General features: G+C 34.8%; 2 long non-coding RNA genes across 2 annotated transcripts; one reads left to right on the top strand and one right to left on the bottom strand.

The window, feature by feature from the left end:
* Nucleotides 1–1384: 1384 nt before the first annotated feature.
* Nucleotides 1385–12179, bottom strand: LOC128784412 (uncharacterized). Its single transcript, XR_008429476.1, has 3 exons — nt 12152–12179; nt 2339–2443; nt 1385–1544 (listed from the first exon to the last, which is right to left on the bottom strand). It is a non-coding gene; the product is annotated as an uncharacterized LOC128784412 (long non-coding RNA).
* A 708-nt stretch (nt 12180–12887) lies between these two features.
* LOC128784414 (uncharacterized) lies at nt 12888–26572 on the top strand. Its single transcript, XR_008429477.1, has 3 exons — nt 12888–13078; nt 21347–21394; nt 26428–26572. It is a non-coding gene; the product is annotated as an uncharacterized LOC128784414 (long non-coding RNA).
* The last annotated feature ends 275 nt before the right edge of the window (nt 26573–26847 follow it).

Consider the following 26847-nt stretch of genomic DNA (forward strand, 5'->3'; position numbering starts at 1 on the left):
AAGTCAGTTCAGATAAAAATTCAAAATACTGAGGACTTCATAAATCATATCTGCCAGCCTATATGGATCTTGTGGATATCTCATTTTAGGTGATACTCAACATCTATTTTAGACATTTTTTTTGATCCAGCCTCCAGAAACTTACTGAGACATTTAGGTGAAAATACCTCTATTTCAGTCTTACATTCTGTGATGATTTCTAAACAGGGTACTCAAAGTAGTATGAGCAGAGATTCAACTGATAATTCACAAAACATTTAAACTAATTTGCTTAAACTTAGGTGTCTTGTATAATTTATGATGTCTTATGGTGTTCTGAATTCTTGAATAAGTAATACAGATATGATACAAGCTGCACAGAAAACAAATGTCTTTTTTATTTGGTGGATAGGAGCAGCACTGGTTGACCCAAAAGTTTCTCAAAGAGTCTGTCTGTCAGCTGCTAAGCAGTTGAATGGAACTAAGCCCCTGCCTGACCTGAACTGAGCCTTCAGGGTAAACTGAATTTTCCCTTGAGTGTGATGACCTGAATTTATCTACATATGTGTATTTCCAGATTAGCTAATCTGGAGCTCAACACCCATTTGAGGATGTTTCCAAGGAAGATGCAAAATTGGCACACACACATACCTGTACCAGTGTCAGGTTAGATATTTGCCACTGAGATCTAGTCTATTTATTGGAACCTCAGTTTCTGTAGCTCAAATGATTTACAGTAGTTAGTTAAATTAATAGTTTATGAAAGTTCCTGAATTAAGAATACTGAATCCTTAAATGAGCAATAGGCCTTCCATGCTAAGAAATATTAATTAACACCTTTAATTTATTCCTTTACAGACTTGGAATTAAATTTTACATATGACAACACAGATGGAGAGATGTCCTTCATATAGAGCTTGGAGTTTTAATTTTCACAAGGAGGAAGATATTAGATACACAAGTATTTTATGGTTCACAAGAGAACTTTTCAAATCAGAGCAATAATTGAATAGATTATTTCATTTACTAAACATTATCTAGCACCTAGATAATTTCTAGAAACTGAGGATGTTGCTTGAAAAGATCTTAAGTCTAAAGCATCCATTCTCCAGTTGGTTACAAACTAGGGTAATGCCCAGTGACTTCAATGGTCTTCTCTGCAGCCATAAAAAGGCATCTCTTTGGAAAGCTGGAAAGCTATTTAGAGGACTAGTACCTAATTCTGAGACATGTTTGATTTAAAAAAATATCTATCTCTCTATCTCTCTATCTCCATCCATCCATCCATCCATCCATCCATCCATCCATCCATCCATCCATCCATCCTTCCATCTCTATCAAATCAATTAAGGAATTAAAAGACCAAGATAAAGGCAAGGACATGAAAGGATTTTCTATTGCAGGACTATGCTTTGAGGAAAGGTTATCAAAGTCTTTCTTTGTTTTGTTAACTTAGATATTTTTGTATCAATCAGAAATGCTGCATAGACATCCCTTGATGATACTCCTACATTTCTCAGACTAGAGGCTTGTCTTTGGGAAAGGCAAAATCCCAAGGAAACCACCTGAAAAAAAGAAAAGCAAAAAAAAAGGAAGCCATAAAGACAGTTATTTCTCTCATACTCCTTATCTCCTTAGGCCTCAAGATTTATTTTATACTGAAATGTAACACTGGTATGGAAATACCAATTTGGATAATGAAGCGGACTATTACAGAAAGAGATAAACGTGCACAGAAGGCCATTCTAGTAAGAACATGTTAAAATTTCACCTTTTGGGGTACTGCAGGGCTTTAGGTTGCATGAGCAAATTTTGTAGTTTGAAAATATTTTCAATTACTCTCATATTTCCCTAAATTTTTGTATGTATGAAAAGAAATGTCCAGCAATATTAGTGAATTACATTTTCCTATCAGCATTAAATGTTAAAACTAACTGCTGCTTAGCCCATTCTCCTTATTTCAGTAATTTAGCTTCTTTTCTTTCCCACATCAGCAGTGTCAATGAATGTCAAAGAAATGAAGATTAACTTATTTTGGGACTGAGATGCCACATTTATGGTCTCTTTCAGAAAATACTATCATTTTCCATTGGGTTGGCTTGATCTCAGTTCACCAACCTAGAAGCGAAAGGTACATGTCCCTTTATTCATTCTTCCAAATTAGTTTGAATTAGATATTCACTTTAAGGCCAGAATAACTGTAACAGACTGATGGAAGACTATGTCATGTTCATTATATAACAGATGAAATAAATTAGATTGTGTCATCCTCTGAAAAAAAAGTGGAAAGAGACAATGGTTAAAAAGATGGTAATATCTAGTACATGGGAAAAGGGCAAATACTTCTGTTCAGTTTCACCTTTTGATAACTTTTGAAGCACTTCACTGTCTTCCAAAGCTGAAAACTTAGTTTATCCAACTTGGTTTATCCAGCATCCCATGTGAGGGAAAGCTCCTCCCATTCCTGACCATAAAATAATAGAAGATAGAAGCAGAACTCAGTTGCAAGCCACATGCAGCATAAGACCCATGGACCAAAAGCATCGTGTACCTATTAAGCAAATTAAATTTAAATTCTCTCCCTTCAGATCATTTAAGTTGCACTTATAGTTCTTTCTGGGTGACCCACAAGAAGATATCTAATCTTTTGGTGTGTCAACTGATGTAGACTATGACATGATTAAGAGCTGTTTTTAGACTTTTTATTCCTTCTCTCAGTTACACCAACTACCAACTGCCAGTCTCTTTAGACTGCTGCGACTTGAGCTGTATTTACCTTTACAGGACTTTAGTGGGTGGTTTAGGATAATCTTGATGAAAGCTTTAGAAAGACCTGTGATACAAATGCAAGTAAGTGTGTAATGAAGAGGAAACAGTATTTAATAGTATTAAAAATCCTTTTTTTCACTTTTGGTCCAGGTCCTTCATCCTTTAGCCATTCTGCATCTGTATCTAAGGTTTGTATTAATTTTTGCATGCTTCAGCACAAATGATTAGCATTATTATTCCCAAAACCAGAAACTATTGTTCTTACCGCAGACTCTCTTCACTTTTCTTCATAACAGAAGTATTTACTTCTAAATAATTAATATCTCATATTAGGATCCAAGTTAAATATAATGCTTACAAGCTCACACTCAAAAGTATACTAAGGATATGTTAAGCAAAGAAAGATAAGAAAGAACAGCATGGTTCCCCCATAGCCTGAAGGAATTAATTTCTTATTTTCCCTTTCCAGCCTCCATGGAAATCCTTAACTTATTTCTGTCAAGATGTAGCTTAAACACAGAAATCAGCACATGAAGCTGCCAGAACACTGAATTAAACAAAAGTGCATGGTTCTACAGGCATAAATCCTGGAGAACACAGTTAAAAAACAAAACAAGGACAGCAAGTTGTTCCAGTTCATCTCACACTATTAAACAGGTCAGTGATTTCTGTCCACAGAGTCATGGCCAACTTATCTCTTCCAGCTCAAAGAAAGATGTGTTAATTGCAAAGTTAACAGTACATGATGTTTTAGCATTCACTAAGAATTCTCTGGCCTGAATTTCACCTCTGCCTTAGATTACTGCAGCTTGAGCTGAAGTGTCTGAAATTAACTGAGCCACAGAAAATTACAATAGAATTTCAGCAGCTAACCATATAATAGATGTATTTCAGAATCAGCACACACCGAGTATATACATTTAATTTTAGAAAATGTATATGGCTTATGGCTTAGAAATCACATTAATATTTATGCAACCTCTTCACTAGGACAAGCTGTAGCATTAGGGTTGTGTACAGTTGCCATTAAACCAGTGGATAACCACATATCTGTGATGTAGAAGCAGTAATTGCCACACACTTGCACCATCTCCCTTGGCCATCCTTCTACTGATTAAATGGAGCCTGGGGTGACTACACTCATCTTGCATTTCTGAAGTAGAATGAACAGAACTGCAGCAGTAACTTGGTGAATGCAAGTGTTCTTTGCAGGTGGGCTGAGTAACAAAGCGTGCAAACCTGCCTGTGCTTGCCTGGCTGTCAGTGAATGAATGCAGAGACAATCACTGCCTGATGTAAATTGTTTCTGGGTTAAAAATAAACAATCCATGAACCAAATACAAAATTATAAGTTAATGATAGACCTAGCTTGATTGAATAACTCCCCATGCTCCGTATCTAAGAATTCCTCCTATTTAATGAGTACAATAATGAGTTGTATGCTTAGAAATGAACTTTTCAGATAGTTGAAGATGATAATTTTGTCAGTCTCCACCTTCTGAGAAGAGCTCAGAGACACTGACAATTGTTGAAGGATCTCGCTTTGGTTCTGTTTCATAGGTTCTGGTAAACACAAGTCCTTGTAACACAAAAGAGCACAAAAGATGTTAAGAAAAGTAAAGTGATAAAGTTTTTCTTTTATCTCTTAGTGCATGAGAGTAGAGGTGATCAGGGTATGTTCTGAGATGCTATGTTATAAACATTTTTGTAGAATATAAATTGGACAGGGAGTGATTTGCTGAGAGATGAGGTACCTGAAAATGTTTGTTTAGTTACCAAACTTCCTATTCCTACCAAAACTGTTGACCTATACATTCATACTGGAGGTGGTCCACCTAGTGAAGCAAAGATGTGACTTCTTCATTAGTCATAGTGTGATTTCCTCATAACAGACAGCAGTTATTAAAAGATGAATCATATTCATTTGACCATATGTTGAAAGCATTAGCAGATCTGTTAGTGATTCATTTAGCAAGAGCAGATTGAAGAAGTGAGTCAAGGGGGGAATCTTAATATGGAGAAATCAGACAGCAGTGGAACTGATTGGTCTGTAACATTGAAAATCAGTTTTGAATTACTGTCTTGCCACTGAGAATGATATTTCTCTGATTTCTAAACAAGTACATAATCATAAGGACTTAGCATAAATTTCCATCTCCGTATGTATCTGGAGATGAATAAATGACTGAATTCTTCTCAGCCATTTTGAGAAATGAGAAAAAAAAACATAAAAATAGATAAAAATATAAATATAGAACACATTGATTTTTGTAAAAATAAGCCCTACTGTTTTATGCATACCTTACCTCAAATACTGTTAAAATTTAAAAATAGGAAATGGTATGCTGTGTTTTCTCAAGTCTTACCCATACATGGATAGGTGTGTGACTTGACAAACACAGGTAACCAAAGGCAACCATCAAACCCCAGCTAAAAGGAAAAGAGTAGATTTATTTAATTTCCTCACTGACAATGCTGGGCACCAGAGACACACAGGGACACAGAGATTCGGTTAGGCTCAGCTCATCTAGCTAACAGGGAGGCTCAAGCATGGATTTGAGAGTGTGTTATCTCTACACAGGAATTCTACTTCCCAAAGCAGGCAGAGGATTGGCAACAGTCAATAATACACGGATTTTTTCCTCACAGACAATGTTTAATCTCTAATTCATTTGTCCTGTTTATAAATATATAATATTTTGTATACCATCTCATAACAGAAGAGAAATACTTAGCAGTTCATGTTGTATCCCTCTGTTCCATTTCACTGATGAAAAACTCCACATTTGTTACATTACATCAGGAAGCCAGTTAATTGATCCTGATTAATTTATCCATATACGTATTTGATACAGGTGTAAAATAAATACATGAAGCTGCTTATTATTTACTAATATTGAAAAGAGAAACTAAGTCTAAATAGCACATTACTACTATATACTAGATAAGAATGTAAAGATAGGTGGACATTTGACTTGACAAAGTAGAGTGAGTCTTGTTTTATCTTGAAAGGCTGTCTTTAGGGATATGACACATTATCAGTTGTCCTTCTTTTAATTTTTTTGTCTCCCCATAAATTAGGCATGATAATTTATGATGCATAATGAAAGATTAAATTAAAAACTGTGGTCCTGACCTATTATGCCCTTCTTATTTGCATGAATGTAATATATATTTGCCTGCTCTGTAAAGACTCATGAACATGTTTAACTTTCTTTGCCTCAATAATTTTTAATGCAACATAAAGGTAAACATATAAATAAATTGCATTTAAAAATAGGATCCAAAGAAAATACTAAGGAGACATCTCCTATATACAGTAAGTGGTTCTGTATTTCCTTGGATATTAAATAGAAACTATTGAGCATACTGGGATTTACAAACCAGCAAACTTACTAAACTTACTGGAAAAGTCTCAATTTACCCCAATGAGTTTAGACTGTTTAGACATTGATAACTCATTTTCCCTGTCATTCAATAACATATTGCACATTTTTAACATTTATCTCAGCAGGAGGAGAAATATCTCTTCAGATTTCAAATCTTTCAATCTCATTTGAGAAAACCCCTAAATTAAGGATGAGTAGATCACTGATGTCTCTTAAATGATGAAAAGCTATGATTGCCACACACTAGTACTCTTAGCATAAAAATAAATGATATATTGTAAAAATGAATATTTCATTGTTCTTTTTGAGGTTGACAGAATTGAAACCAATGAAAGTTCTGGCTTTCTCTAATGGCAAGTCATCTGTATGTTTTCCAGAGAGACTGAACCTTGGCAGAACTGTGTGTCAGACTTCAAAAACCTTAAATTCTTCATCCAAGTCAAAGTTGGTATTTTTGCCAGTGGTTTAGTATCTCAGATGTAGTCTCATGTAACATTTCTCAGATTCTGATTTATCTCAGTATTTGGTCTCCAGCATTTACTTCAGTTCAAACTACTGTATTAGGTTTCAGCAAGAATCCCATAGCAGGACTGATACATTTTTTTACTGTGATCTCTGAGTGCTTTATTATGCACTGCTTGGGTTAGTGATTGCACTGAAATTTTAAAATCTTTGTGCAGTCCCTCATCTATGAATCTCATTTCTCAATTTGAAAATCAAAATTCCCAAGAATTTTTTTAGCTGACAGCCAAAGCCTTATTTCACTTCTGCTTTAAATCTGCTGTAGCACATGGCTTGCTTGATTTTCTTTGTGTGTCTGGGACTGCACAGAGTTCCTGCTGAGGTTCTGATATGAGTGCAAAGCAAAGTCAGCTCCTAAAAGAAATTAACAGCCCTCTTATTGCTAATTAAAAGCTCTTTGCTTTCTCTCCACATGGCCATTGCAGCTGCTTCACATCCTCTCAATGTTTCAAAAACACATAAATTCAAAGACAATATTGTGAACAGCACCTGGCACTTGCTGCACCTGCCGTGATGAGACTATATTTCATTCTGTCAGTGAATTAAAATTCTCCAGAGCTGAAAAGGATGCTTTCTTTCTCATTCAACCCCTTCCATTTTCCCCAGTGGTAAAGAGACAGTAGTTTTGCTTCCATTTTCGATACTAAATATATCATATTGTTGTTTGCTTCAGTGGTGCAGACACCTGCCTCCTGCTGTAAATGTTGTGTTCCACTTTAGAAAGATTTCCCCAGGGCTCCACATTCAAGTATTGGCTTGTAACTATGGCTTAATATCATGTCAAAATCTCTTAAGGAAGATGCAGTTTGTCAAGTCATCTCAGGACTGAACCTCCATCTAGTGAAATTCTGAAAATATCCTTTGAGTGTTTGAAGCCTAAGAAGACTAAGAGGACTAATAAAAGGCTAGCAAGTCATTTGTAAAGATAATAGCTAACAGCATGCATTTTCCCTTTCCCTCCCCTGCTTTCCATTAATGTTGATAAAGGGAGAAGAGCAGACTACAGGTCAGTGATCTTTGCTATTTATATTCAGGTTGAAGAAAGTTCCAAACTTTTGTGCTTTGAGCATGGACAAAGCTTTGAGCATACCAAAATGAAAGCAAAAAGAAAGAAAATCTCAGTCAAACTGTGGTACATTTAAGCTCTGATATTTTGATCTCAGAGATTATTTTCAGAAAAGAAATGGCAAGTAGGAAATTTTTCACTATAAAGACTTTAACAAACAACAACAGAATTTGGCTGGATCCTTGTGGCATGATGCTGCTGGGGCTGCTAGAATATAGGAGTATTTTTTTTTTTTAAGAAATCCACAATGATTGCATTAGAAGTGGGACTACAACAGAAATTCTTATTTGGGATTTTAGTATACAATAGGAGAGAATTTCCTAGTAACTTTTACTAGGGATTACATGAAAAAGGTATTCACATATTATCAAAAGGATATGTGTCTCTTTTTTTTTTTCTTTTCCAGATTGAGAAAATGGTCCTCTAGATAAATATTAACCTCTTCCCAAATTTCTATATAGGTCAATAATTTGTACTAATATTCCCCAACAAAGGGAAAGAAAAAACAAAGCCCAACAACAAATCCCAACACCACTTTGGATTAAAACCTAATAGGGACAAGGGTATTTATTTCAGTGTTCTTTTTCAGCCTAATTGTATCTCTTTAATAAAATAAGTATAAAATTACCAAGAGCAGCAATACATTACTGTTCCTTTCCTTTCCCAAACTCCTCACTTTCAGTCCTCAGCTACCGTTCTCATAGCAGACCCAAACCTATAAGTCTGCAGGTTTGAAGGAGTGTGAGCATACTTGGCATGAGTGCAAAATCTCACAGTTTAACATATGTCATGGCAAACTCTTTATGGAAGAGGCCAAGGAGAGCTCACAGCTCCCACTCAGAGAAGAGCGTGGCACAGAGAAAAAGAAATACTAACATTTGACTGAAGAGTTGTTGCAGATAGAAGGGAAATAACTTTTGGACTGTTGAAACCCTAAAAATATATTTTTCTTGTAATGCCTGTTATTCACACATAACATCTAACACTAACTGACATTCACTTCAGGTCTAAGTGAATTTTACTGAAGGCTGATCAAATCTATGTGAATTCATAGCACCATCATTCAGAAGACACACATGAGAGCTGAAGATTTGATTGATTTCTTTGGATGGTTATTCTGTGGGCTTCACTACCCTAAGACACACATTTTATGAAATCCCTAAAAAAGAAAGATAAAGGTGTATATGTTACATCTAGCAAGCAAATTCTTCACAATTTTTAGCTGTAGTCAAGTAGGAAAATAATTCAATTTCAATTGTTAAAATGTTGAACTTGTTTTGAAATATAAAACAATTGAGAAAATATGATTTAAAAAAAGCCAGTCAGAGGAGCTTCAAAACAACACAAAATATGATTAATACTTTGTTAGGCTCTCATATCTATATCTCATAATGCCATTATGCTGAATTAGAAGATGATATTTCAAAAGTCTATTTAAAACATTAGATAATTAAATCTTTTCAATGCTCAGCAATTTCTAATGTTTACTCTTAAAAAACAAACAAAAAAAGCTATTTCAAATGCATGCATTCCAGATACTCTTTAGTTAAATAATTTTAGACACTCTTAGTGCATCTGGGTCACCATGACAGATTTTAATATTTAGAAGTAATCACATTTCCTTCTTTTTAGCTATTTTTCCCAAATTTATTTTCGAAAGCCTAAGGCTTTTCACGGATATTTCAAGGATTTATACTATTATGATGCTATCATTTGAATCTCTTATTAAAGGTATATAAAAATTTTAAAAGCAATATATATTGAATGTTTTTGTTTTTCTCACCATGTGTCTCAGAACAATATTTTTCATATCCTTGATACTCATAAGTTTTTCTCCACCAGTATTTTTTTCAACTTCTGTTGATAATGCCAATCATGCAGTTTTCCATGCATCATGTGACTTTTATTTTTTTACTAAACATTTGAAGCAGTGTGTTTGTTTTGTTTCCACTTCATTAAAAATCCTTACCAATATAATGAAAATTTACTTCAAAATAACTGGGAGTCTAGCAAAGATTTTCTAAGATGCATTTTCTTTCTTGGTATGTCAAGTCAAGACACTTTTCTCATGAAAAACACAGATCTAGCAAACACAAATACTTAATTTATCTACTTTGGAGGGTTTTTTATTGTTTCATAAAATTCTGGAATGTTTTTAATTTGGAAAAACAAATCTAACTTTTCTTCCTAATCCCACCTATTCAATTTTAGAAATAATTTACTCATGAAAATTTTACTTGAATATTTGTTTTGTTTTTATATTTAATAAAAAATGAAAGTGTTCAAATTAAGAAAAACACATTCATTTAACTATAAAATGTCTTAATTTAAAACATTCTATTTAGTCAAGTTTATGAAAGTTTTTGCTTCTCTATCAAACTTTGAGAAAGCTGATGGTTTTCTTTACAAGCCTATTCATAGTAGGTATAAATACCATTACAGCTGCAAGTTAAAATGTGGACAATTGAATACAGAAAAATTGTTTGTATGTTAAATAAAAACATCATTGAAGAAAACTAAATTTTCAAGCTCAAAAGACCTACTATTTTTAGTATGTATTAAGTGTTATTTATAAATAAGAAAGACTGTTTGAATGATGTCTCAGTCACAGAATCAGCCATAGAAGGAATAACACTTGGGACTCCTAGCTCCCATTGTTATTCTCCATGTTTCCCTTGGTGTTTCCCTTTTTATAGGAGAGATTCTGAGTTGAAAGGTGCTGTCTATAAATTATTGATATTAAATAATAGAATTACTGAAATTGGAATAAGCAAGGAACTAAATGAGCAAACATCACCTTATCATTGTGAATTAAACAACTTCTGTTTGCTTTGATATTTAAAGTTAATTTAGATAATATCACTCATGTAGTGCACCCACTTTTTTTTTTGCAAGGCATTAAACTTTATAAAAAGTATTAATTTAATGAATACATTTTGATAAAATTTCATGTAATATAAATTAAATGGATTAAAGAACAGGCATAAGACAAACCTCAGAAGGTCTTTCCAAATAGGCTATCATTATTAAAATATTTAAAACATATATTGGTGTCATGTCATAATCAACTCTTGCCTTACTCTATATTATTGGTTATTTGTAAGAAAATAACAAATCATCAATGACAAAGTCAACAGTAAGTAAGAAGTGACTTGTAGGGAAATACCTGGATTGTGTAATAGACTGGGAAGACATAACAGTAATATTTTACAATGATGAAATATAAGTGACAAAGAATTAAGATACACTTTTTCTGCGAGATGTCTATGTAGAATCAGTGATTCTAGTACTTTTGCTAGTACTAAAGTATATTTTATTCTTGTAGACATAGAAGACAAAGTGTATTTGGACCATCTCCTTTGCTAACATGGTTTAGACACTACCTTTACTGAAAAGCAAGCACTTAGTTCATTAAACACCAAGTACGCTGACTCACAGGGGAGAAGAATTTAAATAACCTTTTCTCTGATTATCTCACTAAGTGGTAGTGATATACTTCAGACCTTCCCAAGACTGAATGTTTTTCCATTTGGGAGTCCAAATACCACATCATCTTGGATGAGGTGTATGAAATTACTTCTGTAGTGTTTGAGAATGGGACCACATAGGTGATTAGAGGTCTGGAGAACCTTCTCTGTGAGAACCTGAAAGAGTTGCATCTCTTCTCCCTGGAGGAGCAAAGGCTCAGGAGAGGACCTAATCAAAGTATTCCAGTATTCAAGGCAGCTACAAAGATGAAGATCATTTTATCTCTTCGTAAGAAGCCACATAGAGAAGGCAAGGGACAGCAACTTCAAGTTGCACTGGGAGAGATTTAATTTTGATATAAGGAAGGAATTTTTTACAGTGAAAACAACCAATCTCCAGAAACCAGCTCCCCAGCAGCATTGTAGTTTTCTCATTGCTGAAGAGTTTTACCATGACGTTGCATGGGGGGCTAGGTAATTTCATCTAGACTGTATTTCACACAAAAGATTGAACCAGATAATCTCTCGAGCTCCCTTTCAACTTGGGCTGCTCTACAATTCTCTGATTCCATGAAAAATGGCTGTTATACTCCCCCATAAGGTTAACAACCAAATCACAGAAATATACATGTTGAAAGGAATATCCAGAGAACACATAGTCATCCCTTCTAAAATGAAGGTCTATGGTCTAATTATATTAAGTTTCTCAAGAACACTTTCAATCAACTTTTGAATATCTCCAAGAATGGACACTCTACAAACTCTTTGAGTAACTTTTTGCAGTGTCCAACCACCTTCTGTTTTATCCTTATAGTGACTCAGACCTTCCCACTTTCCAGCTTGTTTCCATCACCTTTATTGTGCATATTGAGGGAATCTGGTTCTATCTTTGTATTGTCTAATCAGATGCAGGCAAAAAGACTTATTCTTTCAAAGATAAATAAACCAAAATTTCTCACCCTTTCCTCACACCTGCATACCCCTTCCAAAATCTTTGTTCTATGGAAATCCCAAAATGGGTCACAGCAATCCAGATGTGACCTCACAATTGCCACATAGAGTGAAAGAATCATTACCTTGGACCTGATGGCTGCAGTCCAGTATGTCATTGGCCTTCTTTGATGCAAGGCTACTCTACTGATATATGTTCAATGCACTGTCCACCTGTTGCATCCCGGAGTTTGGGTTTAGATTAGGGTTTTTAATTTATGTTAAAATAAGTCAAGTTCTGTAATCCCGCGTTTCCCCCGTGTTGTTCCCCCCCCGCGGTTTCTGGCCCCATGCTACCTGCTGCCGGATTCTTACCCCTCTGCCGCTCCTGTAACGACCCTGCCATCTGGCCCCGGGAAACCCCGTGCTGGCCACTCTAAGCCACACGATCCCGCTCTGGCTGAGGCTCAGTGCCAGCCCCTGCAGGGTTCTCTGGTTGGTCGCTGTTGCTGGCGTCACCGCCACGGCAGCCACCCCTATTGGCCGGCAGGCTGTGGATCCTCTCGCCCCGCCCCTCCATAAAACCCTATCCCGCCGGCAGCCAGGCGCCATTTTCTCCCATGCGAGTGTTGGGAGCGGTCGCGTCTTTCCATCGAACCGTGCCATGTGTGACCAATAAACCGTTCCTGCCAAGCACGGAGTAAATGGACAAATTCCTTACCTCTTTGCCGGATCCCTAGCGCACGGTAACAGAGACTGGCCAGCCCACGCGCCCGAGACACGGAGCTGTGTCCGGGAACCTGCGGCAGCAAACCCCGGCAACACGTGGAAGCTACGCCACAGCCGGGCTCCCAAGAGCCGCGTGCAGCCGGGGAGAGCGAAAACCCACGCCGCATCCACCAGGATCCCAGGACCTTTTATGCAAAGCTGCATTTTTCCAATGAGTCTCCTACATGGTCAGTTAAATCCAATCCTCAGTTTCTAGAGTAGTGAACAAAATTTCTGTCCTTTGCCATAATTTTAAGAATGCCTAATGCAAACAAAATTTTGGAGAGTTTAACAGGCATTTCTGTTGACTTTGTCCACACTAAAGTTAGTTTTTGGGTTTTTTCCAGAAATATATTTCTGACAGGATGTGCTTAAACAGATTTGCAATGGATTAGCAAAAAATTGTCCCCTGACTCAAAACCTTTAATTCTTGCAATCAGAGTAGTGTTAAGTGTATCTTTCAAAAATTAAGTAACTTTTTCTATACTACTTGGTTTAAAAGTGAAGATTTGGATTAAGTATTGTTTTGCTCGTGGTTCCAATGGCTTTAGTTATATTTTAACATATTTCTTCTAATTAGGATTGTATTATTCCTTTTATAAAATCCTTCCTTTGCCAGGAAATAAAAAGGAAAAAAACCAGTTGAGTATCTACTATAAAGTTTATATTTTCATTTTTTTGCTATTCTAGTAGTAACAAAAATTAAGTGCAAGTGTTTTATCTTCAACCAGAAAACCAGTTAACATATTCAGCTCAAGTAGCAAATTTCTGCCTGAAGAAATTACAATTGAACACAAAAGAAGTGGACAATTGTGCTGGAATTAAAATGTTAGCACTCTTTTTCAAAATGCAGATTGCCCTAAGTATGAAGTCCAAACTATTAATGTTGTAGGAAGGGTCACTGACATTTGAAAAGGAGATGTGTCAAAAATACTAGCAAAGCAGCGTAAGAGAAAGAGCCATATCTGATTGTCAGAACTATTTTTAATGTTGTACAAAAAAAAAAAAAAAAAAAAAAAAGCTGAATTCTAAGAAATGTCCTGACCTACATTCCTATCTTTTCACAAGCAGGTGGCCTTTTGCATCTTTTAGAACTATATTGCCACCCAACATAATGATTACTTCCAAAATACAAAGTACTGCATGAATAGGGATCTTTCAATGCATGGCATGATGAGAGAACTTCATAAAGAATGGGTGACCTGAAGAGATATGAACTACATCAAGCTATGCAACTGTTTGCTTTCTAAGGCATGCAGGTAAATTGAGTGTCAGTGCTTTTATACCAATAGACTCCAAAAAATCATTTTGCAAGCTGTTACTGTAAAAAATCTTACACCACCTTCACAAAAAACATAAAGACACACTTCACAAACAGAACAAAAATCATAATACCAGATAATACCATAATACCAAAAACCATAATACTCACATTTATTAATAGTAAGCTTCTTAAACAGAGTTTATGGCTGTGTTTCCAGTCCTTTTGGGAGATTATCATAGTTAAAGAAGTAAAGATGTTCTTTCCTGTTCTGCAGCTATTCAGGCATACTTTTACATACTGATCCCTGTTGTTCCTGTCTTCAAAGAAGGACGGGTCAGGTTCCTATGATACAGAGAGGAGTAAAATGCTAAAAAAAAGTAAAGAAAAAATGGAATTGTACCTGAATACCTGTTGTGAAACCAAACTGAGTACATGCTGCCAGGGTTCCTCTTGATGTCAACGTTAAGGCCTGAGCAAAAGTCAAATGCAGTATGAGATTCTTCAGACGGAGTGCTAGCTATTTCTTGTTGACTTATGATTGTGTTACTATCCTAATTGTAGTGTCAAAGGTGTTTCTCAGGTTGTTTTGAGGAGGGCTACTTGAGGCAACTGCTTATGAAGACTGACATATTCTCTCATTCCAAGAGAATGTTAACATTGTGTCACCATTTATGCCAGTATAAAATTATTGTGTTAAATTTCTTGTTTTCCTGTGATGTCCATCTTGTACAGCTTGATAATTCGACCTATGTCAGGAGTACAGTCTGCAAATTTATCTAATAAGAAATTTCACTTTAAACCATCTGATCTAACAGACAATTCAGATTTATGCCAGTCATGGGGAAAATCAGGAGGTAAATTCTTAGCAAAAATACAAAGGAAAAATGAGAAATAGTGAGGAAAGGTAAATCCTTGATAAACCTTATTTCTTTTTTGTGCTAAAATGACTGCCTAAAGGGAGTAGTGTATATCATTTACTTTGACTTTAGTAAGGCTTTGACACAGTAACCTAGTAAAACTGAAGAAATAAGGATTGGATGGGTGGACTACAAGGTGAATGAAAAACTCACAGAGTTACTCTTTGACTCAAAGGGCAGAGATCATAGTTTTGAAGTTTTAAATGGTAGTGAGCCATGAATGTCATGCCTGGGTAAGTATTGGAAGTAACACTGTTTAATCTCTTCATCAACAATTTGGAATATGAGACAAAATACATCTTCATTACATCTGTGAACAAACCAAACTAGGGGGAATGGCTAGTGTGCTGGGTATCAGGGCTGCCATTCAGACATAACTCAAAAAGATGGGGGATTGGATTAACAGAAACATTCTGAATTCCAGCAAAGAGTAATGTGAACTCTTGCTGCTCAAGGCAGAGCATCTCCTGACATCAGTGTAGTTTAGTAACAGACTTTTGCAGAAAGGAACTGAGGGCCAAATGACAATTTAAAATTTAGTGCAAACAGGTTGACAGAACTGATAAATCACCTCTCCTCAGCCTTAGTGAAGTTGCATTTGTAATGCTGCCTCCAGGTTTCAGCTTCCCCATGCAATGTAGAGATTGACAAATCTGAGTCAACCTAAAAGTAAATCATTAATGCAGTGAGGGCTCCAGATCAAATTATGTACAAGGAAAGGCTGAAGAAATTTGGTTTGTTTAACTTAGAGAAGGGAAAGCTCAGAAAAAATATTAATGCAGCCTTCCCCTACCTAACAAAGTGATGACAGAGAGAATAGAAAATTACTTAATTCAGGTTTTCATAGTGGAAGCAACAGGCTGCTACAAAAGGAATTCTTATTGCATATAGTGGCAAAAAATGACAGTGAGAGGAGCAATAACATATTCAGATACATTGATCATTTTTGGAAATTTAAAAAGTTCATTTGGAAAAGTTCACAGGTACCTTGATCTAACTTGGAATCTATTTTTGCTTTGAGAAGGATGTTGAAATAAATCAGGTCATGCCTTTAAATCTTCATTTTCCATAGTTCTGTGATTCAAACACTGCAGGACTGAATTATAAGAATAGCATACAGAATCCAAAACAGATCTACAAAACCAGGAAATTTATGCCAGAATGGAAACATTGTGGGTTTGGTTGTCATTTTTGTGTTGGGTTGGGTTTTTCAAAGCCATATACTATACAACTGTTTTCTTATTGCTGCAGAATTGGTGAAACGCAGAAGGGTAAAACAATTGCACTGCCTTTAAATTCGCAAGCCAAATTGGATCTACCATCAACAGAAACACTGTATTTTCTCCAAGAGTTGCTTTCCTTTTTGTTTTTTTCTCCATTAACTGGTACTACTCAGACTATAATGTGTTAACTTCAGACTATTTAGCTTCCTCCATTAATTTAGATGGGGTTCAGGTTTCCCCTGATTCACTTTTTGCTATTATCAGTTGTGTGTCTTAGCTTTCTCCATGCACTTGTTGAGGAGTTTTCTTGCAAGGCCTTTCAAGTTTTCAAGTCTCTCAAAAGGTTTGTAAGACAGATTCAATTTTTGACCTCTAGCTCAACTTCTCAAAACACCCTATCTTTCAAATGCACTAGCTCTGATTTATTAGTGTAAAAGTATTTGCATAATTCCATGAAATAATAGCAACTTTTTCCTTACAGGCCTTCAGATTTTTCCTGCCATGACATGGTTTTTCTGTCAAAGTCAAACCCCAATTGTCTTATGAGCCACTGTACAACGTACTGTCAATAAGGTGCTGGTTCTTAGCCTTGAATTCCTCACTGCCTCATCCTTCCTACTCATCTCAATGTAAAGAAGTACATGTTGTACATGTTGTTAAAGTTGAAGTTTTTGAATGCTAAGTTTTAAGAAATGTGATATACAAAGAAAGAGCTAAATTTAGAAGCAAGAAAAATTATTGTGAGTACTATGCACAATCACACATGTGAGGTGATTTTTGAGCTGGTTCTTTCCTTATCTTTGTGCTGCTTCAAAAGTAAACTGGTACATCATTTTACCTATGAAGATTATCATGCCCATTATCTTAAGCAACCACTTATTGAATCCATTGACAGAGAAAACAAAGTTCAGCATTCCTTAAAGAAAAAAAAAATAAAAAAAGGAGAAAAAATGAAAATAGAAAAAAAAATCAAATAAATCTGTATGTATTTTGATGTGATATTTCCAGACAACTGCATTTTTCAATCAGCAAATACAACTCAGCCCTAAAATGCATCACATCAAATGTCCATCAGGTCAATACACATTTCTGCATAACTGTATGGTAAACCCAGTAAAGAAAACAAGAGTAGCTAGAATACCAATTGCTCATGAAAGCTAGGAGCCACAGAGAAATAAGCAATAAATTGATAAATTGATAAAGGCATTAAGGCATCAATTGATAAGGCATTAAGCTAATGACAATTTCTATTCCAGCACAGAGTATAATCTAATAGGGGCCAAGTCCAATAAACTTTCCTATCACAAGAAACCATTGCTCATGTAGAGAGAAAATTATTCCTCTTCAGGCACTTGTGTCTATATTTGATGCTGCTGCACTTACTTGAAGATCTTAAGGAGAAACTGAGTAGTGGAAAAGCTTCTTTTTAGGGACCTTAGCTAGAGAAGAATTTTACCCCAAAATATATAAAAGTTATTTGAATGAGACAATGCATGAAAGGAAAGACTTTACATGAGCTTTTAGCCCTGGGCAGTGAAGATTTACATTATGGTTTCTTATACTTTTGCTGCAAAAAAGGAATTCCCTACATTTTTTGGTCTCAAGAAACTGTGCTAAACCATCACAAGGGATATAAACTTCTCTAAGTAAAGGATTGTCACAAATCACCCAAGAAATATTATGACATCTTTTGGGCTTCTTTGCCTCTTTGCCTGTTTGTTTGCTTACACTTTTGTTGTTGTTGTTGTTGTTGTTGTTTGTTGGTTGGTTTTTTTTTTTGTTTTTTTTTGTTTTCTGTTTTTTGTTTTTTTGTTTTTTTGGTTTTTTTTTAGTTGGAGAGAGAGAGGTTGTAAGCAGGAAAAAAAAGAGAAATAATAGTTTCTTTTCCTGGTAGCTTAAGAGCTGTCATGAAGCACTTGTCCATAAACTATCCCCCAGCAAATGGAGATGATCTGAAAACACTAAAAAAGACATTATGTTTCTTGTTATAGAAATTTCTTCAGGGAAAAGAAAAATATAAATTATTCAGAAAGTTCCGAAGGTTTAGAACAAGTTGTTTCTGAAACACACATGGCCATGAGACCAAAAATGTGAAAGCAGCAATTCTCAAACACTATTTGTGCTACAATAAGTGAAAGGTCTACACTGAATGATGGTTGACTGAACAGATAAGTAGTTGAGGCAATTTAGCAAGGTAAAAAGTATGTAAAGCCATATTTTCTTCATAGTTAAGGAGAAATCACTTAAATTGAAAGAGGAAGTATTTTGTTATATATTATTTAAATTAATTTTATTTGTGATTTTAAAGATTTAATGTCAAATATACCATATCTGCTATAAGAATGAAGTGAAAATTTCCTCTGAGACTGCATAAAAAATACAATAGTTTGCTAAATTTAATAGTTATGCATAAAAAAAAAATTGTGTTTATCTAAGTAAAAAATATGATCTTTTACGTAAATCTCCTAAATATTGTATTTATTGTCAAAGATGTTAAATCTATGATGAATTCATTAATAGGTATTCAAACTTCCTTCACATTTTATCCAAAATTAATATCTATTTAATCACAGTATATATTAATATCTTCTGGGTACATGAGAGCCAGCAGAGGTTCTTGAATTGTCTGCACGAAGGCCTGTATTCTGAAAATAGTTTTGACTCATAATTATTTTAACAATTGTGTGTTTTTTATTCATTTTATATTATAGCTTGAGTTTTCATTTGTCTGTAGAAGAAAATTGTGTGAAGAGTGGAGTCCTTTTCTTGGGTGCAGACTATGAGCTTAATGAATTCTATATGCCATATACTATATGCAATTTCTACACACTAAAGTAAAATGAATGGGCAGCGTGCAACTGTTTAGTGGAAAACCAGTGGTACAGGCATAATAAATGTTTGTTGAACAATAGCAATCAATACTATAAAGAAACTGTTTATTAAAAAAGTTAATGTTCACAATAAACACTACTAAGTTTAGGGAACCAAAAAACAATAACTTGTCACTTCCAGACAGGGTTGTAATATGATAAATTGTCAAGAAAAAAAGCAGCTCGATCATCACTGTTGTCTGCCAAGGACATAGTTTATCAATGTCACTACTATAATCACAAAGTGACTAAAGAAATTATATTCACACTTGTTCCTAAAAAGCTTGTATGTGATGGCAAATAATGGAAGTTTCTTTTGAGGGTTGTCTAACAAATTATCCAGAAAGTATTCTAAAGGATGATTTTAAATCAAAGATACCATATTAGAATCATGCTGCTATTCTTCCTTCTTTACCTTTTTGTCTTTCATAACATTGTTCTAAGAAACAAGCTATTAGGTTGTGTTTAGAAGATAAATCTAAGTATGCATATGTTCTATCCCTTCTGGTTTTCCCCAGTTTTTCTTTTTTTGTGATATATGTCTCTAAGGAAACCCTTGGTAACTAAGATAAAATAGACCAAATTAAACTTTAAAAAGTATCAAAAAAATCAGAAAAAAGGTAATATTTTTAAATTTGGACTACAAATATAGTGTACTCTGTCTAGTGCTTAGATAAAAAGAATGTGGAATTTTCTTTCAACATTTTTGTCATAGATTTAGATTCTGAGCATTGTCCTCTGTGATTCTGATTAAGAGTTAAGAAATGCAGAATAATATTCACAGTCTTTTGAATGTAATAGTTTAAACATTTTCTTTCAGCTATTGTTAGATAGCTGCAGACTGAGTCACACGTATGATATACTTACTTTAATATTCCAGTCCTATCTTTATCCCAGAACAGTGCCTGATGGCATATTGCATTAGCAGTTAAATTGCTTAAATGAAAGCTTGGTTAAAGATTCTCTAAAAATAGAAATTATTTTAAATTTTATATTTATAATATGTATTTAAACCATACCAAAAGAATAAATTCCATATATCTTACATCTTAAAATAGAGATTAACTAGTTCATCAGACTAACATCTCTCTCTATACATGCAAAATTATTATAGTGCAAAGGGATGGTGAGAATAGTTTATAGTTGAAGAGAAAGCACAATCCCAAAAATATTCTATAGCACTCAATATAATCAGTAAGCCAGCTAGTACATATCTGGGACCACAAATCAATTTTATAAACTTTTCTTACTTTAGATTCTGTCATATTTATTCATCAAAATTTGAGTTCTTGGGCATTCTAAGACATTTCAAATGGCAGTAAATACCTATTCTCAGGTCAAATCTTGTTTTGAGGTGCTGAGCAGACATGCTTTGTCACTTTCATTAGCTGTCTTGGCCAACTACTCCAGGGACTAGAGTAGTCCCTGGTACTCAAATACCTAGCTCCCACAGAAACACACAGATTTAGGCCTGAAGATAGATGGAGAACTGGCAAGATAATTAACAGTGCCTAACCTTGTGTTGAATGTCCAACTTTAAGAAAATCTAAAATTTTACCCAGGGGATTAGGAGTGTAATTAATTTGCCCACACACTGGTGCCTTGTGGGTTTTGAAATGACAAAGAATATTTCAACTCATCTCCATCTTCATCCCAGAAAGTATGTCCTTTGTCATATCTACTAGGTAGTGGATATCTTTGCTATCCCAAAACATCTTTTGTGATTCCAGACATCTAGGTATTGACTGAAACACTCCAAGCACTAATATAATTATAAGGTGTGTCATGTATTGCTCAAACAGAATACATGTTTTATGATCTAAACAAGATGACGTCTGTGCTTGGGGTATTTTTTAGGTTTTCTGTATGAAATAGTTCTCTATTCATCAGCTCATATAGAAAAACATGAGAAAACAGATATGAGAAAAGAGAATAAATGAGAGAAGGAAAAGTATTGCTTACTCAAATGATCTTTCCCTTTACATTTTGTTTCCCTCATTAATACCATCATAAAGTTTTAATTGTTTTGTATCCACAGTGACTTTGTCAACTTAGTGTTTTGAGTAAACTTTATAGAAATTATTTGCCTATCAAAAATGACTGTTACATTGCCTAGAGGACAAAACTAACACTAAATAAAGCATGCCTTTATTTTTTTTTTTCTCAATAAAATGTCCACCAGGATGGCTGTAATGCTTGGTATTTTGATGCTTGGGTCAGCATAAGAGCAGTAAGTACCATAACACTTTTTATTTTAGAAATGTTTCTACTAAAACAGCTATGACTATGGAAAATATGCCAGTGGCAAACAATTTTATGTAGTTGTCTGTGGGAGGGGAATCTAGGAGTTGAGGCTCCTTAGTGTCCCTCTAATATTTTTTTTCCTATTTGGAAAGACATGTTTTTCTAATTGGTCCTTTGTCACATCATTGTTTGATTGTCTTGGCCTATAATGTCACTGTTGGTCAGGTAAGACAATGACATATCTTATTTGTCTGAATCTGTTCTTAAAAGGTTAATAAAATATCACTGTTCTAAGTAGATATTTCTCTTTGTTACTTGTCATGAGCTTCACTTACCAAAATTGTTGGGATATATATTGATAGTATGGCAGCTTTAATGTCATCTTGAAACAAATTTGTATTTTAGCATGCATCATGTAAACTATGGTAACTTTCTGAGTATGACTACCATAATTCAATACAATATGTAATGTAGTTATTTGGTTTGTAGTAGCTGCAGACTGCTATAAGTACTAACTGAAAAATCTCAAGAAAAAAACATCTAGAAAAAATATTCACAAGTCAAATCAGGGCGGAAACGGTATGGCACTGATTTTCAGCAAGTGTTCAAAGATCACAGCTTTCAGTCTAGCAGACTTATTAAGGTAGTTGCAACACACTTTAAGTACGTGATTGATATGATCTTCAAAAGAAGTATCAGAATTTGGAATGACTCCAGGGTCATAACCATTATACAAAAGATAAAGGGAACAAAATAAATCTCTGCAGATTACACCTGAGGCCTTTTTCATTAGTAAGCTAATCAATACCAGCTTGCAGAATCAGCACAGGAACAAAAACACAAAAAAACTTCACTTGCCCTAGAGAGAGGAGGATCCTGTAAAAGTCAGGGCTTGGGAAATAAAACGATAGCATTGTAATTGGAAAAAAACCCAAACTCTCACATCAACATATTCTTTTCTAAAATCTGATTTTATTTTGTTCTGTCCATTACTCCTCGTATTGCTTTCCAATTCTACCATGCCCCAGCACTAAAGAGAAAATTTCCCCTCTGGAATGTTTTTATCTTTTATGAACAACATCAGAACTCCTTTTGGTATTTTTCCTCTGAGGGTAAGAAGTATATAAACCAAAGATCATTTTGTTTTCCACTCTGACTGTATTACTGCACTTGAGGGGAAATTTGTCTTTATAAAAGGGTTTATGACATTTCAGCGGAATGCAGTATGGTAACATTTGATAACTTTCATTTGGTTTTATTGCTCTTCCTTTTGCATCAGATTTATGTGTTCTTCATGGACTTTTGAAAAGATGGAAAACATAATTTTTATCCCTGAATTTTCTTTGCAAAATAGAACTGAAAAATGTGAAATTTCAAAAATCTTATGACTTTTTTCTATCTGTATTTCTTCTCAGTCCAGGATTCCTCCTTTTAATTCCATTCTTTTCTGAGACCTGTAATTGCAGTAAGAGCTTTCTAAATTGAAAGCTAAGGTGTATGCTTAGAGTAAAGAAACTATTGTAGGTATAAAAGATATCATTCAAAGATAATAGTGAACTACAGTTATGTTTTAGAAGATTAAACAAGTTTTACAACATTCTATCCACAAAGCTTATGTAGATGGAAAATCATTTGATAGGAAAAAAAAAGGGTTTTTTTGCATTAACTACTAAACTATTATTGGTTTATTTCTATTGCTCTATTTTTTATTGGAATATCTGTCATTATTATGTCAGTAAAGTGCAAGCAACTTTAAGTACTTAAAACTTTATTTAATTATGTCTTGGAATGCAGTATTTTTATTGCTGGGATATAATGCATATATTTGCACTCAAGAGGCCTACTATAGTACTTAGTCATCAAAATGCAGATTAAGATTCTTAGAATGATTCCCTAAAATCTTAGGGACTTTTTGGATACAAATCACTGCTGTTTTAGATTAAAATAATATTGTAACATATCTGAATGAGTGACTGTGTCAAACATTATTCTTACTTAATTGTAGTGAATATATGTCTCACTTTTCTCCACTGAACTTAGAAACATTTTTAATTGTTGCATCCTAGTTTTACATGTTTTTTTAAAATATGTTTTTAAGAGTAAAGACACGTCTTTCTCAGTCTTTCAGGTTTATCATCCTATACTACTGCTGTAATTTCTTCCCTGGCAGAAGTGATAAAAACATTCAAAAGATATTTCTCAGTGGCTTTCATTATGATAACCACAACCATCTCTATGAATAGAAAACCCCAGAGTGCATAATATCAAGTAATATCTCAAGGTGCAATTCACCAATCTGGAAACACCATAGATTGAGTTACACTCATAACTGAGCTTGAAGACCTTCAGGCAGTTTTGACTGCTATCTCTAGGTAGTAATTGAGATACAACAGTGATGGTGCTCATGCTAGAATGGAAAGTGAACTTTTGGGTTTTTTTCTTTAGCTTATGATTATTGCTTCATTTAAATAATTTATTTTGCATAATTTTCTTGCAAAATAAAATGAAGTATACCAAACAACCAATGAAGAATACTATACCGGTCTAGAAATTATGTTAGCAAACAGAAGCAGTTTTCTGAGACAGAGATGTCTACTCTCAATTCTTAAATTGAGAATTACTGATGTAAATATTATAAGAGTTCCTGGGAAAAGTTCCTTTGTGGTCTTCTACATTATTTTTTGCTGTAAAGTACTTTTTATTGTTTGTTTTCTGCAGGCATCACCTTGGCAGTCTAACATTTACACCACACAGGGACAACAGATTGTCATGCAGTATAGACTGTGTCATTGCTAACCACTAATTTCCCACAGCTTAAAGAGAACAAAACTAGGTTTAATGACATGATTTGTTCCATTTTTTATTATTTAGCTAGAGCACAGCTAATATTGATCTTCTATTTTTTAAAATATCTTTTTAAATAGATTTTCCTGTTCCCTAGCTTTAGAGCATGGGGACATTATTTAAGGGAAACTCTGTAGGCTCAGCCTTTCATAATCATTCTGATTGCCTTGAAAAAATAGGTTTCAAAACCATGTAGAAAGTACTGGTTAAAAATTCTGTCCTGTAGAGAGATTTTTAAGGGAAGAGTTTCATTAGTAGGAAGAAACATGCTTATCAGAGGAAGATAGCCAAAAAAAAAAGTTAGGTGATGCCTTGAGTAACTCCAAAGATAGCTAAGAAACACTTTTTCCCTCTCAGTGCAGTTTGTAATAACTAAGGGAATTAGTCAGTGAATAAGGCATTCAGAAATGGAAATTCTAATGATTTAAAAGAAAGTAATTTTAGAAGAATATTCAGTGCTATTGTTAACAGAAGTGTTTTTAGGTCCAAGTTCTTCTTGCTCATGTCTCCTGTTGTTTTAATACAAATGCAATGTTGGGCCTTAAGCTGATTTCAATGCACATGCAAAATAGGCAGGATTTTATTTTAATGGACTTTTCCCACTAGAATTTATTTTCTGTAGTTCTCATCTTAAAAACAAAACAAAACCAAAAACAACAACAAAAAAAAAAACCAAACCAAACAAAAATACAAACAAAAGCCACCAAAAACAAAAACAAAAACAAACCACACCCACATGGTGACTACCATCTGTCACTCAGAGTACTTTCAGTCATCACCTGTCCAAGGAGTTAGTGGTGAACTATTAGGACACTCTTTGAGAAGTGCAATTAAAAGGATGTACATAAAATGTTTTAGCAGTGGAGATACCATCTCAGGAAATGCTGTTGTGGCATAATTTGGAGAAAAATGAAAATAGAGAGAAGATATTAATCACTATAACTTACTCAAATTCTTTGTTTAACCTTTTTAATAAACAGCACTTTCAGCAATGTGACAAGACACTCCTTACCATTAAATTCTGCTTCTTTCTCTAATATCAATAATTCAAAATATGCTTTTGATGCCTTGAAAGGCTACCTAGAACAGAGACTAGACAGTATTAAAAGAATAAAATAGGTATTTATTAAAAAGGCCTTCAAAGGATACACCTTGGGCAGTACAAGACCCCAGCTGTGGCTCCACCCAAGATGGACGATGGGTCACACATTTTCACACTTCTATAAGTTTTGGTCCATTTACATACTGAGGTTAATTGTCCATTTACAGCTTCAGGCTATGAAGTCCCAGCTTCCCAGATTACTCTTCTCAATTCGCTGTTGTTTATACTGAAAAATATGAAAACTAAAACTTAAGGCATCACTTTCAATTCAGAAAAATGCTTTCATCTTATCTGTGAAAATAGTAATGAAGATTGTCATGACTAAAGATTCAATTTGAGAGTATTATTCTGCTCCTGCAAGCATGCCTGTGACTTTTTATGGACAATAAATATATTTTAAAGAAAGTCAGATTATTTTAAAATAATTTATTGCTAATGATAACTTTATGATACGTTTTTTGTTGTTGTTTGTTTGTTTTGTTTTCATTTGTTTGGTTTTATTTAATTTATTTGAAAAAATTCCTAACTAGAACACTTATAGAATGGGTGTATATACACAAAACTTTAAATAATCTAATTGAGAGAAAAGGGTGTTGCATCCCAGATTTGGTTTAGTTAGGAATTTTAATAATGTTAGTTAGTCAGTTCTGTGCACCCCCATGCTCCCTCCGCAGTGGTTCGCTCCAGGTCACTCACCATTGGAGCTTCCCCATGTCAATCTTGTAACCACCCCCATTCATTCCTGAAACTTCCGTGCCAGTCACCCCATCCCTGTATCACTATTCGTCCCAGAACCCTGTATACACCCCTGTCATGTTCCCATTGGTTGCCGTGGTTCACGTCACCTCCCACGTTACCTGTCCCCATTGGGTGGGAGGACTTCCGCCTGTGTCTGCCTGCCCCCTATAAAATCCCATGTGCCCTTGGTCCCATCACCATCATTGTCCACGCGGTGCTAGGGAACAGTCACTGCTCTCCATCGCAGCACCACATGACAATAAACCTTCTCCAGCCTACCACAGAATAGGGTGGTCATTCCTTCACCTCTTTGTCTCCTCCCGGTGTGGTTACAGAGAGTGGCCAGCCCACGCCGGTGCGCTGAACGTCAGAGCGCCCAGACCATGCGGCACCCCGGTCCGGCCGAGAAGCAGCGCCTTTAGCCGGGCTCCTGAGCTGCCCCGGATTGGGGAGAAGAACGCAAAGCAGCAAAAGCGTATAAGAAAAACAGCTAAAATATAATAAACTGAAATAAAATTGCAGTCTAAAAATATTCAAATAACTTCTCATTAAATAATCAGTCTGTTAGTTACATTAGACCAAAGAAAGGACAGGATTTCACATTCACAATATTGAAAAAAATACACTCAAAATATTTTCCCTGCAAAGGATTAGCTATGATATTTTTCAGGAAAAACAAACATCCAGAATCAAACATGTTCTTAGTTTTGATAATTGTATATTAGGTATGATATCAAGGTATATTTACCTTGATA

This window comes from Vidua chalybeata, chromosome 2 (genome assembly GCF_026979565.1).
Source record: "Vidua chalybeata isolate OUT-0048 chromosome 2, bVidCha1 merged haplotype, whole genome shotgun sequence".
Taxonomy (NCBI): Eukaryota; Metazoa; Chordata; class Aves; order Passeriformes; family Viduidae; genus Vidua; species Vidua chalybeata.